Source organism: Nothobranchius furzeri, chromosome 2 (genome assembly GCF_043380555.1).
Source record: "Nothobranchius furzeri strain GRZ-AD chromosome 2, NfurGRZ-RIMD1, whole genome shotgun sequence".
In the NCBI taxonomy this organism is placed as follows: domain Eukaryota; kingdom Metazoa; phylum Chordata; class Actinopteri; order Cyprinodontiformes; family Nothobranchiidae; genus Nothobranchius; species Nothobranchius furzeri.
In genome coordinates, this window is record NC_091742.1 from 27,065,902 (window position 1) to 27,080,810 (window position 14,909).

Here is a 14,909-nt window from a genome sequence, read left to right on the forward strand (position 1 = left end):
CATTGTTTACACTCATACACATTACAATAAGATACATATTAAGGTTAAAAACATTTTTGTATCTGAAGGAAGGCGTGGCTTTCTGAGGGATGTTGGTAAAAACTCAGAAACGTGTCAAATTCTGATTTGCCAAACTTGTCCAGAAATCAGAACAAAGTAGTTTAATAAAACAAGAATTACTTCCCGAGTAATTCAGTTTCTAGCGGAGTTCCGAACCGGCCAATTCAGAACAAGCATCCTTGAGACATCTCTTTTGACAAACAGTCAAAACCTGTTTGCACGCTGCAAGCTGACACAGCCAGATAACTCCCTAAGAGCCACATCCACTTAGGAAGCAATCAAGCATTCCAGCTACTGTTGTTACCTGGAGGCATCTCAAGACTGAGCAATACTTTTCTGTGGCCGTCTCCAAGTTTAGGTCCTCCACCACCTCTCTTACCCATGGTGTCCCACAGGGTTCTGTGCTGGGGCCTCTGCTCTTCCTCCTCTATCTGCTCCCTCTTCAGCACATCCTGAGCTCCTTTTAAAGAATCTCCTGCCATCTTTATGCAGAAGACATCCAACTGTACATCTCCTTTAAGCTCCATGAGATGTCTAAGCTGCAGCTGTTACACACCTGCTTAGACTCTATTAAAACCTGGATGGTGGGAGCTTTCTTCAGCTGAATGAAGATAAGACTGAGATCCTCATCTGTGCCCCAGACAAGCTGGTTCCCAAAGTCAGAGACTCTCTTGGTCAGCTTGCTTCCCACACCAAACCTTCTGTCAGGAATCTTGGTGTGACCTTTGACCCAGCTCTCACCCTGCATTCTCATGTCAGTTCTCTTGTTGGCTCTTCCTTCTTCCATCTCAGGAACGTTGCTAAGCTGAGTCCCATTCTGTCCCGCTCTGAACTTGAGACAGTTCTCCACTCCTTCATCTCCTCACGCTTAGACTACTGTAACTCTCTTTTCACGTGTCTGAGCAGAACCTCCCTGAACCGTCTACAGGTGGTTCAGAACGCCTGTGCTCGGCTTCTGACCAAGTCCTCCAAACACACCCACATCACCCCGCTTCTCCTCCAGCTTCACTGGCTGCCAGTCAACTTCAGGGTTCATTTCAAGATCCTGGTTCTGGTCTATAGGGCCTTACATGGGCAAGCACCATCTTACATTGGTGATCTTCTTAGTCCCTACACCCCCAGCAGGTCCCTGAGGTCCAGTGATCAAAGCCTACTGGTTGTGCAGCACCAGGCTAAAGGTCAAAGGTGACAGATCATCTGCTGCTGTGGCCCCCAGACTCTGGACCTCTCTCCCCCTGAGCCTGAGATCAGTGGACTCAGTGGTCTCCTTTAAAAAGCAGCTGAAGACTCACTTGTTCAAGCTGGCTTTTGTATGACCTTCTTCACCTCTCTCTCTTTATTCTGCTCTCCCCACCTATTCCACCTTCCTCAGGATCCACTGATTTCCCTCTTTCCTGTTCACTCTCTCTCTCTTTCTTAACATTTTTTAATCACAATTGTCTATTTTTTACTCATTTTAAATATATTTTTAACCATTTTCTAAATTACTTTTTATATTTTTACATTTTTTGTCTTGAGAGGTGCTATAGAAATGATATTTTCTTCTTCTTCTTCTTCTTCTTCTTCTTCTTCTTCTTCTTCTTCTTCTTCTTCTTCTTCTTCTTCTTCTTCTTCTTCTTCTTCTTCTTCTTCTTCTTCTTCTTCTTCTTCTTCTTCTTCTTCTTCTTCTTCTTCTTCTTCTTCTTCAATCAGATTGATATTTCATATTTTTATGGAATCATCACATCTTATTGGTCATAATTAATTTGCAGTCGTCACGCTATAAAGTTTGACAACTTCACTGTTAATAAGTTTCCTTTTTCACTCATAATTGCTCAAATCTACATAAATCACCCAATGAAAAAAATGCAATAACTGGTAAACACTGGCTGGTGTTTTAGTGGTCAGTTCTTTAGCCGATGCTATTCAGTGAAGGGGGTCCCTCCCTGGGGTCATCATCAGGTCGATGTCCTGCAGGGTCAGAAAGTAGTCCTTTTCTCCTGCTGCGTCCTCAGCCATGTGTAGAATGTGGGACATCTTCAAAGAAGCTGAGGCGCGACCATCGGCACGAGGCAGTTTATGCGGAGGGTTGAATTCCAGCTTCAGCTGGGGAAGTAACTCAGGAAGACGAGGCTGAAAAGGGTCAGCGGTGGTATTTCTATGGAGTAAACTTTCCCTCTCGTAACAAGCCGAGAACGAAACAAGCCATCACACACACACACACACACACACACACACACACACACACACACACACACACACACACACACACACACGTGGATGTGCTTTATTATTGGGTTTTGTGTAGGTTAGCAGTGTTTATTTCCTGGGCTTTTACTAAAACATGATGCTGGGTTTTTATTGTGCAGCTTCCCAAATGTATGAATGAATTTAATAGGTTTATAAATACAAATTTAATTGGTAAATAACACATGATGAGACTTACAGGTGTTTGTACTCACGCCCCTGGATGTATTTTCACGTCAACAGTGCAGGACGGTGCAAACACACACGTTTTATTCTACTGCAAATTCAGTTCTCTGAGCCAAGCTCACATTTTTCCAGTGACTCGCTGCCTTCTGATGGTGAAGTGTTACAATTAATGGTGACACTTTACAATAAGGGTCCCTTTATTACTGTCAGTGCATGATTAAGCATTAATACACAAAATGAAGTATTACTGACTGCTTGACCATGTTATGTAATGCATTACTAAGCAGACATCTTCCTGGCTCTTTGTCCTAACCTTAAGTACACTCAACAGTTAACAATAATGATAACATTATTACACCCTCAGGTCACCTTTCTTAAAGATGGGGACAACCACCCCGGTCTGCCACTCCACAGGAACTGCCCCCGATGACCACGCAATGTTGCAGAGACGTGTCAGCCATGACAGCCCTAAAACATCCATAGCCTTGAGATACCCAGGATGAACCTCATCCGCCCCCGGGGCTCTGCCGCTGTTTAGTTGTTTGACTACCTCAGCAACTTCTGCCCCCGAGATTGGACAGTCCATCCCCAGGTCTCCCGGCTCTGATTCCTCCTCGGAATGCGCGTAGGTGGGATTGAGGAGCTCCTCAAAGTATTCCTTCCACCGCCCGACTACAGCCCCAGTTGACGTCAGCAGCTCCCCATCCCCACTGTAAACAGTGTGAGCGAGTTGCTGCCTTCCTCTCCTGAGGCGCTGGACAGTTTGCCAGAACCTCTTTGGAGCCGATCGATAGTCTTTCTCCATGGCCTCACCAAACTCCTCCCACGCCCGACATTTTGCCTCGGCAACTGCCACTGCTGCACCCCGCTTGGCTATCCGGTACCTGTCTGCTGCCTCCGGGGACCCACAGACCAGCCACGCCCTGTAGGCCTCCTTCTTCAGCCTGATGGCTCCCCGAACCTCTGGTGTCCACTAGCGGGTACGGGGGTTGCCACCACGACTGGCACCGGCCACCTTGCGACCACAGCTAGCAACAGCCGCCTCAACAATCGCAGAGTGGAACAAGGCCCACTCGGACTCAATGTCCCCCACTGCTCTCGGGACGTGGTCAAAGCTCTGCCGGAGGTGGGAGTTGAAGACCGTCTTGACAGGTTCTTCTGCCAGGCGTTCCCAGCAGACCCTCACTATGCGTTTGGGTCTGCCAGGTCTACGCGGCATCTTCCCCTGCCATCTGATCCAACTCACCACCAGGTGGTGATCAGTTGACAGCTCCGCTCCTCTCTTCACTCGGGTGTCCAAAACATACGGCCGCAGGTCAGATTATACGACTACAAATTCTATCATCGACCTGCGACCTTGGCTGCCCTGGTACCAAGTGTACCGATGGGCATCAATTTCAAAGTGCTACTGCTAGTTTATAAATCACTCAATGGCACGGGGCTAGAATACATGACAGATCTCCTTCCTGTATATACGCCCAGCAGGACTCTGATCCTTAGGAAACCGTCAGCTGGTAGAACCCCAGGTCAGAATAAAACAGTGTGAAGCTGCTTTTAGCTGCTATACTGCAGGTTTAAAGTTTATTTTTCTGCTTTTGTGCTGCTAAGCTCAACATTTTATGCTGGCCAAACATAAAACTGCTCAGACTAGATAAGATTGCAAATAGTGAGATGCTTTTAAAGGAGAACTAGGCTCTCATGACTTGCTTTTAGCACCCCCTAGTGCCCGTTTGTGGAACCAAAATCAAAACCTTTAATTTGAGGACTTGGGGTTGTAGTTCGAAACCTATCTCCTCGCTGTGCGTTTGTCTTTTTAACACCTTTCTCCCCAACCTTCATTTGTGTCTAGAGAAGTGATTCATCACTAAATTAAACAAATCAGCTGTGTTCATGATCTAAAACATGCAGGAGAGTTGCCGGAAGCAGACTGCAGCACCGGGTATGTCAGCTCAAATTTTCCGAGTCCCAACAGATCGGCCCACCAGTCTAAAGTGGAATATTCTGACCACAGTGGGGCGATAGGGGACGGGTGGCCTTTCATTAACCCTGTAACGGGTCATTTTAGCACAAGGCTCAACAAAATGATTTAAAAATATGAAAACATTGTAAAGTATCCCTTTAACAACATGGAAAAATCCTTTAGAATTGACAAATAGAATAAGTGTTGTGCAAGACATATTTCATGTTTTATGCTATCAGTTAGTTTCAAATATTTAAAAAGTCATTAATACATAATCCAAGAAGGATTTCATTTTAAATTGAAACATTTTAGAAAATGTCGAATATTTCCATTGGAGCAAAAGGGAGCGATTACACTTAGCAGGAATTATTTAAAATTTTGTCAGTTCCTTTTATTAAGAAGTGACAAAATTCAGTCAGGAAAAGTTTCCCACTTCCCTCAGTTCATGACGTCAGACATAATCACATCTTTTCATAAAACCATCACTTGAATCCTCATCAGCATGATTTCCTTGTCCTGCATCTGAAAGAAGAGTCTGCCACCTGTTCATACAGGCTTTTTATTAAGCAGTGCTGGGAAAAGTCCAAAACGCCAGCTGATGGACCCGAACCGCTCAGTCCGTCTCTCCTTACAACAAACTGCAGCCAGCATTGAAAGCTTACAAGAGTGGCTTTCTCTGACTGATTTATTGATTTTTTTTTCTTTTACTCATTTACTATCCACACCGATGTCCCTGCAGCAAGATCATCACGTGGCCTCCAAAGATTTATAGAGAGCAATGTTAAATCTGGGGTCTGAGGGCGTCTGCGTCCTCGTTACAGCTCAAAACCAGAGACAACCAGCGTACAGCGCAGATAGGACAGTTAGTAGCTGGCTCAGATTTATTGCTGCTGCCTCAAGGAGCAAGCTGATGAAGGGTGAAAGGGAACATGAGTTCATTTACTGTTTCATGTCTGGCAGCCAGATGAGACCGACAATAAACAGGTATTTTTATGAAGGGGTGGGAGGAAAGTGTTTTACTGAACAAGTGATCTTTGTTTCATGAGCGGACTGAAAGGACAACAGTGACACAGATGCTGCTAAATTCAATAGATTAAAACATCAGATAGAGTTTATTTAATGTTCAACAACACACGTTTGCTCCATCTGAAACATTCAGACTGCGTGAGGACGGGCGTTGAATTTCCAGACACTCCAGGCCCAACTATGCCCATGCAACATATTTTGTGGGTAAATAATATTACTGAAAGGCATGCAACATTCCAGGCTCTAAGCGCTTGGAAATCGCCTCCCTTTCTTCTGTTATATGGATCCGTTTCTGCCTGTTCCAGTGAAGTTTTCACACATCATTTGGATGAGGCTGGATTGAGTACACAACCCACCACTGGGTGGGAAATTCATGAATTGTGGGTAATTTGGGACGAATGATTGAATTTATGTGTTAAAATATTATTAAATAAATTATATGTATGTATTACATATATGTATTTAAGATATCTATCTATCTATCTATCTATCTATATATATATATATATATATATATATATATATATATATATATATATATATATATATACATATACATATACACATACATATATATATATATACATACGTATATATATGTATATATATGTATACATATAAATATATGTATACATATATATATATATATATATATATATATATATATATATGTATACACATATATATATACATATATATGTATACACATATATATATACATATATATATATATATATATATATATATATAAATATATGTATACATATATATATATATATATATATATATATATATATATATATATATATATGTATACATATATATATATATATATATATGTATATATATATATATATATACATATACATATACACATACATATATATATATATACATACGTATATATATATGTATATATATGTATACATATAAATATATGTATACATATATATATATATATATGTATACACATATATATATACATATATATATATATATATATATATATATATATGTATACATATATATATATATATATATATATATATATATATATATATATATATACGTATACATATATATGTATATATATGTATACGTATATATATATATACATATATATATATGTATATATATATATATATATGTATACGTATATATATATATACATATATATATATGTATATATATATATATATATATATATATATATATATACGTATACATATATATACATATATATGTATACGTATATATATATATATATATATATATATATATATATATACGTATACATATATATACATATATATGTATACGTATATATATACATATACATATATATATATATATATATATATATATATATATACATATACATATATATACATATATATACATATATATATACATATACATATATATATACATATACATATATACATATATACATATACATATACATATATACATATATATATATATATACATATATACATATATATATACATATATACATATATATATATATATATACATATATACATATATATATACATATATACATATATATATATATATATACATATATACATATATATATACATATATACATATATATATATATACATATATATATATATATATATATATATATATATATATATACATATATATATATATTACTTTCATTTGCACACGAGATCTACATTAGGTCAATGTCCAGAAACTGAATCATATTTTCTGCTGACAAGTTTTAAAGGTGTGGTTTACTCGTTATTTCACGACTTTTGCTGTGATCGCCCAAGTAAATCAATGCTTTTTGAGTCATTGTTTTGCTAGCGCAGAGGTGGGCTGAAAACAGCAGGGTTGCTCATTATTATTAATGATATGCACACACCTCGCTTTTGATTGGCTAACCCCGGTTTCACACTGAAAGCATCAGTGGCGCGGAACGGCAGCGGAACGTCACTGCTTCAAATACAATCCATTATAATCTATGGAGTGTTTCAAACCAGCAGCGACGCAGCAATTTCCAGGCGCATCGCAGAAGCAGCACGCCGCGTCGCTAAAGATAGGATCGGGTTCTATTTTTGCCACGTGCCGCTTCTGGGATGCATCAATTTCGGCAGTAAACCTAGCGCTAGACAAGAAATCACACACGGTTTCAGTGTGAAATCACTGGTAATTTTCTAAATTAAAGTACTGCAGCGATGCTATTTCATATACATGAAGCTTACGTGTGACCGAACGGCTTATTTTCTCACAGCATCGTTCTAGAAGTGCAGCGGTGTGATTTTCATGGCTTTAATCCTGGCAGTGGAGAAGAACAACATCATATATGACATCAAACAGCGACATCAAACATGATTTACTTCTTTTTGGTTTAATGGCAGATTGCATAAACAAACCATGACTTGAAGTCTCAAGTAATCTTGTGATCTCGCGAGTCAAGCGAAGAGCACAGCGAGGAAGCCGTGCCGCTGCCAAGACCCTCCCGGTGTGAAAAGAACTGCTTTGAAGTTTGCAAGTAAACCGTTCCGCTGCCGTTTCACTCCGCCAAGGCTTGCAGTGTGAAAACGGGGTAACAGAGTACATTCAGTCATGTTACAAGGTCACCATCACTAAGACACTCTCCGCTCTCTGTCCTTGCTGCAAAAGAAGGGTGTTTCTCAATGTCAAGGCACCAGGCCTCGCTAGGCCGTGTCTTACCAGGCCAGGCACCTTGCTAACAAGGACACTGTCCTTCCTTGGTCAAAGAAAACCGTTAAACTTAATAGACTTACATCATGTGACCGTGGCTTCTGCAGCGGTCACATCACATGACACATGAGTAGGGATGGGTACCAATTCCCGGTACCTAGCAATCGATACCGGTACTTAACGGTACCAATTTTAGATACTTTTGAGTGTTTAATATTTTAATTCTCTTTTATAATTAAATATACATTTTTCTCAATTTATAACCTTATTTGATAAATATCACGATAAATAACATACAACTGTTTGTATTTTAACATGGTCCTTGTAGTTTTATAAGCTGATAATTAAACTGAAGCAAACATCTTTACTGTGAACTAAATTTACTGTGTATCTTCATTCCTTTTGCCGTCCTTTTTCTTTTGATTTTTCCTACTGGGAAGTTAGAATTTCCGAGGAGAAAGCGAACGCACCATTAGCTGATAACAATGGTGGCAATAGAAGCTAACATATCAAGCTAACGTTATCTTAAACAGTTTATTTAGCTGCTGGAGCAGATTAAAACGATGATGCCTCACACTTAGATCGTTGTCGCTGGTTTCATCTTCACCCAATCACTTGTCGCATTTAGTAAAGTGAAGCCAAACTTTAGAGCGCGTTCATGTTCTTCTAGTCGGAAATTCGAGGAGAAAGCGAACGCACCATTAGCGGAACGGAAGCTAACAAATCAAGCTAACGTTATCTTAAACATTTTATTTACCTACCAGAGCAGATTAAGATGAGGATGTCTCACTTAGATCGTTGTCGCTGGTTTCATCATCACCCAGTTACCCATCACATTTAGTGAAGTGGACCCAAGCTTTAGCGTGCGTTCTTTCTACCATGCTGCTCTGTTTACAACTCGCTCGCAGCGACCGACGACGTAACGCTCTTGCGCATGCACAGCTGTCTAGGCAAGTTCTCGTTATGAAGGACGGGTACCGAAACGAGGCACCGTTTCAAATGATGTGAATCGGTGCTCGGTCGGTACTATGGAATTCGGTCGGTACCTTAAAAAGTACCGAATTCGGTACCCATCGCTACACGTGAGGTAACATTAGCTTTAAAATGGCTACCAAACAAAGAACAGATGTCTCAGTAGAACATGAACTTTGGACCACATCTTGGCGGTTACTGATGACGTATCCCCTAGGTAACCAAGGCGGGACCAAGACATCAAGGCGAGGGTCCTTGACACTGAGAAACACCTGAAAATTTAAAAAGCCTTCCCGTAGGCAGGCACGAGCCAAGATATGAGGATTTTTCTATCAGAAGCTAATGCAGGAGATAAGTGTAAAAGACTGTCTTCATGTTCAGCCTGCATGAAGAACTCAAAATGACAGATTAAAATCAGAACTAATCATTAAAATATGTTTTTCCAGTCAACCACACCTTTAAAACGACCTTTTTTTGTGCCGAACTTTCATAAGGTTCATATCAAATTTTCTGATGCATCAGACTGGTCACTGAGCTCCAGTTCTGGAACTTTATCAGGCTGTTTTCTGGCTGACTGCACATTAAATTATCACATCTTCTAACACTGTGCCACATACTTTATGCATTTAAAGTGTTAAAATATGTTTTTCTATGGTGTAAAAGGTATTTTCTTACTTTTTATCCTAATTTTTGGAGTTGGGGCATTTGTTATAAGTGGAACATGTAAATGATAATATTTTATGCAATTCTCACATCAACGCTACGTTCAGCACATCATCTGAACAGCTCGCGCGTTCACCTGGGAAACCTCTGCACTCTGAAATATATCTCTTCGTCATTAGCAAAGTCAAGTTTTATGCAAAATGTCAAAGTTTCTTGTCAACACCAGAAATCAACCTTGCATAACCTCAGCCTGATCTTTCACCTTGTTCGCATAAATAACCCTCCCTCATGCACAGAGGTCATCTTGTGTCATCCACTCCACTCTCCCTCTCTTTGATTTACACCCACTGTATTAAATCCCGGGGCATCATGTGCTGAGAAAACACAGCGTCTTCATTTCTTTGAGTAAATTTAAGTGCAGAGGGTTCGTTTTGGCGTGTTCAGTGTCGGGTTCTGCAAACTCCCCAGCGTGCCGGCCCACCTAGTGTGACACTGCACCTCGTAAAGAAATCAAGCCAGAGTTTTGAGAAAAGCTTTTCTCCCAGAGTGAGTGTTGGGTTTCACTACCAGTCTGTGGACTTAGTCACGGTGAAACAAGCCTTTCTAACAAAGACAAGGCAATTTAGCCACCTGAAAGAAGATCCAGACACACACACACACACACACTCTCTGCTTTCAATCACATTCTGCACAAACTGTATGTTGATGTTCCCTTCATCATTTCTGTTGTCTGCAGATTTCCATCTGCCGCATCCTTGGTGAGATCGGACAATGTTGGAGATCAAACGAGTTCTGCGGTAGACTTGTGTGGATGTTTAAAGGGACTTTTCAGACTTTTGAATTTTTATGCTCGCGATTGCCCCCTCAGGCCAAAAGTGTAACGGCAGCTTCAATAGTAGGCTCGTGCTACCCTAACCCTAACCCTAACCCTAACCAAATGGTTTTCTCACAACACTGTATTCACGCTTTTCGGAAAACAAGGGAAAGGCGTGCGTTTTCTATACTGCCAGGATACGTTACCGCAGATTATTTTTTCCTGGTCCGCTTGATGTGTACAAATTAAAAAAAAACATGCCAAGAGAATAGTAATTTTGTGTTTAAGCTCTTGATTCTTCCCTGTACAGGGGCGTGTCCAGGGAGTGGCCTGGGGTAGCACATGCCACCCTTGGAATCTGATCGGCCACCCCAGGTGCCACCACACTAATTTACCTTTAAATAGGCTTTTCATTGTCCACAAAAGGCTTGGAGGTAAAACAAAAAAAGAATAACCATTGGTGCCACCCATGCACAAAGTTGTGCCTCACCTGGGCCACCCCATTTTAAAAGATCTGGACACACCACTGTCCCTGTACAAACATGACAGTATTTCACCCCTAAAGTCTCACTCTCTTGGCATCAAAAGAGGTCTGATGGTGATCATATTTCTTTAGTTTCCTCACTCAGCAGGCGTCTGCTTCACTGAAGAGGTCTTCAGCCACATTCTGCACGCCTAGAAGCACCACTAGCACGTTACTTTAGACGAGCTAATTCCATTTAGGGCCAAATGAAGCCCATTTGCATTTCAATGGAATTCTAAATATGACTGAATGCAAGTAAACCTCACAAACTTGAGTTTTTCTCATCTTTGTTGGTGCTTTCAGACAAAACCAGACAAACGAAGACGTATAACAACATCTGATGTGGATTTGGTTCTTTTGGAATCTGACACGGTTTCATCAGTGCCAAAGGGTTTTTATTTCCTATGCTTGACATACAAAAGATCTGGGGCCTCATTTATCAGGCTAGCTTACGCACAAAACAGAGTCGGAAAACTGCGTAAGCAACTTTCCACACAAACTTTGGGATTTATGAAAGAAAACGTAGCGGAAAAATGTGCCCAACTTTATGTTGACTAAGGACCTGGCTTACACACATGTTGGACATGGAGAGCACCTGCAGTGCTTCTGCTGAGAAGGATAACATTATGAAATCCTGCAGCATTATCACTTGTACTGCATCGTTTTCACACAGAACAAGACCCCCCACACGCACACACACGCGTGCACGCACGCACACACACACACACAACCTGAAGCACAGAATGCAGAATACCAGCAGGGGGACAGATTGAGACAGAATGTCATGCGTCTGTGACAGTGTGTGTGTCCTGTCACTGTGACCCGATTGATCATGCGTCCTGGCTACTTGTACAGGGGAGATTTCCGTTTGGCTGACTGGTTAGCGTGCGTGACTTTCACTCGGGAGTCTGGGGATCGAATCCTGATTGGATCTTTCTTTTTATATCTGCCACAGATCTCTCTGAAGAACTCAGCATTGACGGCTTCAGCAACGTTGTGCCACTCCGTGGATTTTCTCTTATTTGTTTTGCAAAAGCACTTCCTTTCATTTCTCCACCTCACCCACAAGTACCTCAACTTCTGCTTCTGTAAAATAGCGCTTCCTTGATCTGCGGTCGTGTTCGAAATGCTGCAACAAGCCGGTTTATGTATACGCATGAGATCCACAAGGCACTTTGCATTGACCATTTATGGCAGAAGTGGGTGTGGTGAGGGCGGGATGTGACTAAAATGCAGCTGAGAACCTTTCTAGATCATGAAGCGGAGATTGCGTGCAGCTGTGCGTACTCCATTTTTGATAGATCACAAACCTGCTTGGCGTAAGTACATTTTGTTGCTGAGTACGGTTTTAGTAAGGATTCTACGCCATGTTTGATAAATGAGACCCCTGGGCTTTAGTGCTTAACTAATTTAAGAGCTTGAAGTGTATCCAAAAATTTACAATGAAATAAATCATAAAAGAGAGCCAACAAGTCCCATCTGGTGGATTTACTTTTTTCTAGTTTGCCTCACAATAGCAACGCCAAGCACGAACAGATGTGCAGCCAACAAATAAAAGTGTTTTCTCTCAAATGTCACAAAAGCACGCAAAGGGAAATGACCACTTTCCCAAGATTTGTAATCTTTCATGGTGGCTCTTGAGCTTCTGCCCCCATTTTCAATCCCACCCTCGGTTTATTATGAATGCAGCCAAGCACTAAATTGAAACACCCCCTACATCCAAGTTTCACACATCACTTCTTCTTTCTATACATGCAACATCACATACAAGCACACATGAGCAAAGCTGAGAAAATTTGGGACCTGTTATCTTCTTGTTCAAGGACATTTCAGAGCAATTATTTTCATTCTAGATGATTCTACCGTCTGAGAAAAGCAGTCAACAATCAAGTCTGATCATCAAAAGCAACTCATGCTTATAATCTCTGGACACATCTATTGAAATGTTGAAAATACTTCCAGCTTCGTAACATAGTAGCATAAAAATTGGGTCTAAAACATATGGGAGTGGGTCTAAATCTCTGAGTGGAGAGATGCAGACAGGAGGCTGACAGCAGACCTTCTGCTCAAGCGCGACGGCCAGTCGTGTTCGCAAGGGCAGGAGAGAAAATCAACTCCTGTCGCCAGAGAACACCATCAAAAGTCCTCTCACCTGGCAGTGAGTGGACCATGAGGGTCGACCTGGGGAAGCAGCTCCAATCCCCCAGAGAGATCACAGAGACGTCAGTCTGGCCAGATCTGATAGTTTGGTCAGAGCCAATCAAGACCATCCTGCTGGTGGAGCTTACAGTCACGTGGGAAGAGGGCATGGAGTACACGGACCTAGTGAAGGAATGCTGGGAGGCTGGATGGAAAACCATCATATGCCCAGTTGAAATGGGGATTAGAGGCTTTGTAGGGTCCTCAACTGTTTACCTGCTCCGGGAGTTTTATGTAGAAATCATTATTTTCTATTCAAAAGCACTGCTACGTGTCAGTGCACACGCAAAGACTGCTACTATCCTGGTGCTAATCAATTATGACTTGCAGTTTTGTCATTTTAATCCCAACAACTAGGAAAAATGTTACAAACGGAAAGACAATATGTTGTCTGTAAATGGGATGATGAGCCATAATCTGTAGTGGAATAATTTATGGTTAAGCAGGCTGGCACAGCTGATCGGTGGTAGAATATTTTTGCAATCATTTTGCACATGGTTAGCATAGCCGCATCGAAGGTGATTAGCTCAGAAAAGTGTGCTGAATATAAAACATGAAGGGTATTTAAAATGTTTAGTACAGAGTTTACTCCATCTAATAAAGCAAGAATGTTGTAGATTATAGAAATTTACATCTGAATGGACCTTGCCAATAGCAGTTAGTGTGATATCTTCAATAGATTCTTCTCATAGTTATTTTCCCACCGGAAAAGGGTGGCTTGCCAACTCCGGGTCGGGGGAGAGGTCCTACCTCAAGTGGAGGAGTTTAAGTACCTCGGGGTCTTGTTCACGAGTGAGGGTAGGAGGGATCGGGAGATCGACAGGCGGATTGGTTCGGCGTCTGCAGTGATGCGGACGCTGAGCCGATCTGTCGTGGTGAAGAGGGAGCTGAGCCAGAAAGCCAGGCTCTCGATTTACCGGTCGATCTACGTCCCAATCCTCACCTATGATCATGAGCTTTGGGTAATGACCGAAAGAACGAGATCGCGGATACAAGCGGCCGAAATGAGTTTCCTCCGTAGGGTGGCCGGGCTCAGCCTTAGAGATGGGGTGAGGAGCTCGGACATTCGGGAGGGACTCGGAGTAGAACCGCTGCTCCTCCGGATCGAAAGGAGTCAGTTGAGGTGGTTTGGGCATCTGGTCAGGATGCCTCCTGGACGCCTCCCTGGGGAGGTGTTTCGGGCATGTCCTGCCGGCAGGAGGCCCCCGGGTCGACCCAGGACACGTTGGAGAGGTTACATCTCCAATCTGGTCCGGGAACGCCTTGGGGTCCTGCCGGAGGAGCTGGTGGAGGTGGCCGGGGAGAGGACAGTCTGGAGCTCCCTAGTTGGGATGCTGCCCCCGCGACCCGGACCCGGATAAGTGGAGGAAGACAACGACAACAAGTTATTTTCCCAAAACACATGTTTGTCAGGTCTGAAAAGTCTTGTTTCAAGCTCTGTGTGACTTATGCAATGACCGAGGGAAACATGAAGGGGTTTGAAGTCAACCTGTCACCATTACACTTCTGAGCAGCCAAGAGCATGTAAAGATGAATAGTCGTCACAGCGCGAAGGTGTGGCAAACATCTCGAATGAT